Source organism: Plectropomus leopardus, unplaced genomic scaffold (assembly GCF_008729295.1).
Source record: "Plectropomus leopardus isolate mb unplaced genomic scaffold, YSFRI_Pleo_2.0 unplaced_scaffold28412, whole genome shotgun sequence".
In the NCBI taxonomy this organism is placed as follows: domain Eukaryota; kingdom Metazoa; phylum Chordata; class Actinopteri; order Perciformes; family Serranidae; genus Plectropomus; species Plectropomus leopardus.
Window position 1 is genome coordinate 1 of NW_024630949.1, and position 4,195 is coordinate 4,195.

General features: G+C 44.8%; 1 long non-coding RNA gene across 1 annotated transcript; it reads left to right on the plus strand.

Annotated features, from left to right (window-relative positions):
- The first annotated feature begins 1,727 nt into the window (after positions 1 to 1,727).
- Positions 1,728 to 3,748, plus strand: LOC121938084. The gene is made up of 4 exons (XR_006105241.1): positions 1,728 to 1,766; positions 2,255 to 2,443; positions 2,663 to 2,831; positions 3,118 to 3,748. It is a non-coding gene; the product is annotated as an uncharacterized LOC121938084 (long non-coding RNA).
- The last annotated feature ends 447 nt before the right edge of the window (positions 3,749 to 4,195 follow it).

Consider the following 4,195-nt stretch of genomic DNA (forward strand, 5'->3'; position numbering starts at 1 on the left):
ATAGGTTTTGTGAAATTGAAACAGGATTTTGAGCTAAAAGAAACCTAAAAGTTTTCTCTCAGTTGAATTCACAAGAGACAAAATGTCCAAAGTTAGCAGAGTCCAACTCTGAGCTTCAGTACTAACACAGTAAATACTGTCCTGTACAAATACTGTAAAAGCACCCAATACACACCGTATATATACTGCACTGTATCTGTACAGTGCAGTATATATACGGTGTGTATTCAGTGTACTGGTGTGTGTGTGTGTGTCGACAGGCAGAGTTTGTTCCTACCTGAGAGAATAATGAGGCTCAAAAATCAACCGGGGACAAAAACAACCGATGAAATCAGACGAGACAATCAGACTGACGACCACGACACTGAAGGAGGAAGTGAGAACAGTAAAACACACAAACACACACACACACACACACACACACACACACACACGGTGTTTCAGTGTGATCAGAGGGCACTGAATTAGAAACACTTTTATTTTGGCGGTCACTCTGACACAGTAATGTGAAAACAGGAAACGACACGAAACAATAAAACCGCTTCTACAGAAAGGACGTGTGAACGTGTGTTTGAGTGTTTCAGCCCGTCACTGAGCGCGCTCTGTGTGACATCAAACCCCGATGATCTCTGCCGTGGTTACTGTCGCCGCCATCATGAAAATTACACACACTTCCCTAAATCCATCCCATTTCCTGTCAGCTCGACGGGCCGCGTTCATCCATACATGTCCATATGTCCATACATGTCCCCACAATGAAATCAAACCTTCGTCCCTGATCGAGGCTTTGGTCCTTCTGACGTCCGTCTCTTCTGATCTGCTCTCACGCTGATCCCAACTGTCAAACACCTAAAATCACACATTTAGAGTTTAGAGATAACAGCCCGTCTCTCAGCCTGTCTCTCAGCCTGTCTCCCTGTCTCTCAGCCTGTCTCCCTGTCTCTCAGCCTGTCTCCCTGTCTCTCAGCCCGTCTCTCAGCCTGTCTCCCTGTCTCTCAGCCCGTCTCTCAGCCTGTCTCCCTGTCTCTCAGCCTGTCTCCCTGTCTCTCAGCCCGTCTCTCAGCCTGTCTCCCTGTCTCTCAGCCCGTCTCTCAGCCTGTCTCCCTGTCTCTCAGCCCGTCTCTCAGCCTGTCTCTTGTGTTCAATATTTTGGGTCCTCCCTCGACACCACCTTTGACACCATGTTGTACCTGTCGTCCTCCCCCGTCCTCGTGTCCTCCCGTTCCCTCCGCTCCAGTCCATCCCACTGAGCTGAAACACTTGTCCCGGTATCTGAATCCGTTCTGTATGTTCAGCCGACTCTTGACCGATTATCAAAGAAACCCTTAAATTTGTGGTGCTCCAGTTTATATTCTTTATAAAAAATGTTTATGCGTCACTGTGTTTTTGTCACATTATCTCATTAATCACAGTAAAAAACGACCAGCCGGAGACGCTCCCTCCCTCACGTCCATCGTGTAGGAGTCTTCTTCGCTCTTTACTGTGTCTGGATTCTGTTCAGTTCATTTGTATTTTTACAGTCCCCGTCTTTTATCATTCGAGTGCACTAAATAAAAGTTGTAACACTGCTGTTTCTGCAGGAAACAATTAAAATCAAAACTGAAGAAAAAAAGGAAGTGGGCTGCAGGAGGAAACAGGAAGTGAGCAGCGGTCTCTTCTGATTAAGTCTCAATCTCTGAGCTGAGGTTTTTTTTATGTTTTTATTTTGTCACTCAGCTTCCTCTCTTGTTCCTGACAGACGATGAAACCTTCAGCAACGTTTTAAGGTAAATTCTGGGATAACTACATCTTTGTTAAGTCTCAAAGGCTCAAGGTCTCTTTGTTAGTATTTAAGGGAAAATGCTGACAGGAAATTTTGCGATCCAAAACAAGACATCACGGCAGAACTGATTTAAAGGACAATAAAACAAAATACATGTAAACAAGTATCATCTAGTAATGAAATAACATTCAATTATATTTAATACTGTTACCAGCATTATACATGTAACATCAACATTTTGTCTGATATAAAAAAATTCCCCAAAATACTTTTTACTATTTTTTAACTCACCAATAATCACCTCAGTGTGAAAACTAGAAATAATCATTTGCATAAGAAATTGAACTTTCACTCTATTTTACAGACTCTGGAGTGAAAACGAGCTTCTGTTTCTTGTCTGGAGCTAAAGTGGAAATAACAACGAACAAATAACTGAGAACAAGTTTGAAACATGTCAGTAACTTTTGATCAGCCACAAAACTCTTCCTGCAGATGATTGGCTCACAGAAAACGGTATCACCATAGATGCTCCCGATGGTGCCATTGGGCTCCTCCAAAACCGAGGCCACGGTCGAAAACCTGCTTTTGTTCGGGAAGGTTCCTCACTGAGGGAGATGGACCGAAGTACCTGAGCGGCTGCCGTGACAACAGCTGTCTGAATTCTCCTAATATGAAGGAAAGGTGCGTCGGTGCCTCCTTTACGACCTCCGTCGCTCTCATTTTCTGCCGCTGTCTCAGCAGGTGTTTGTCCTCCACTGTCAGCTGCAGGTCCGTGTCTTTGTCTGTGCAGTAATCGGCTAATGTCCTCTTTAAGTGTCCGGATGAACGTGGACACTTTAGCAGAAGCCATCAGAGCCATCGGAGATGACGGCTTTGAAAACTGCTACCTGCTGTTCACAGGTGGAGACGACTTGAGCTCCAAGTCGTTCGAAGATTTCATCGACGATGATCCAGCCGGTCCACTCCCACCATGGTCCAGAGGTTTGCAGGGAGACATCATGCGTAACATGAAAGTGGAGGACCAGATTAAGTCAAGAGCTGCTGGAGAAGAAAGACCACCTGAGAAGAGGTGAGTTATGATCCCGTACACAAGATTTAACGGCTGTGGATCAGCTGATCAGCTTCCCTGCCGAGCTTATCTGCTCATACAGAGCCAAAGTCATGACATCACTTCCTGTTCAGGCTTTGTTCCAGCGGCTTCTGATCCTCAAAAAAATCAGAACTTCTTTCATGTTTTTGAAAAGGTTTTTCCTGAAGATGAGTTTCTATACTCTCACATACATCAGCTCCACGGACAGAAGAACTGAAATACATTCATGTAAAAAGTAATGATGTACGTGATGTTTTTCCTTCAGCCGATCGTCCCAGGACGGACAGGAGGGTCATTCTGAGGAGGAGGGAAGAGTTCATCCGGAAACGCCATCCTGGGATCAGAGCAGTTCGAGTCCGGCTGCGACTTTGGTTCGGTCAGCAAAGAGAGCGTCTGTGGGTCAGCAGAGGTGCAGGGTCGTCGTGTCACGGCGGTCGACCCTCCGGGAATCACTAATGAAGTTCTGACTCCCAGAAAGCTGCACCTGTAGATCACGAAGTCTGCAGTCGAGGCCAGTCCAGGACCCCATGCCTTTGTCCTGGTGGCCAGATTAGGCCGAATCACCAAAGCAGACATCAAACTGTTTGAGATACTGCAGAAACTGTTTGGCAGTGAGGCCTGTAAGAACTCCATGGTGCTTTTCACTCGTGGATCCGAGCTAAAGGTCAGTCCATTGATCAGAAGATCCGGTCCGACGGTCATGTGTCAGATCTGGTCTCCAGGTGTGGTGGTAGATTCTGTGTGCTAACAGAAGAGAGCAGCTGCCCACCCAGACCCCCTGTCCGCACACTCGTGCACCAAAACCATAAATTCATTCAATACAAATCTTTATTTGCAAAAGTGAATATATCAGTGCATATCCATCATGGGTTTGTATGCAGGTAAATCTGTTTTTCTTTCCGCCCTTTTGTGTCAGATACACACAAAAAATAGTAATTATTGCGAGTACATTAAATATTTCTGATAAATGTCTCTTTTAAACATTTTAACTTTAAACATAAGCTTAAGCTATTGTGTGTCAGCACTTTAGCGTTTCTCAGAAAAGGTGTTTCATTTATGAAGCCAAAGTGATGATAGCAAAGAAAAAAAGATCCAGAGAGCACGAACCATCAGGGCTTTAACGCTCCACCGAACTGCATCGATATATCGATTAAATGAGTTAACATCGATGCAAAGTACGGCTGATAATAATAACAGCACTACTATTTCTCAAAGAGCTGAGCAGTTCGTTTTTCTGTCTCTGACTGTGCATCCAGTTTGTGTCCAGCAGGTGGAGCTGCAGCTGCATGCTGGGATAGTCTGTCCACTGGATTATACACAGATTATATATACAGATTATATAC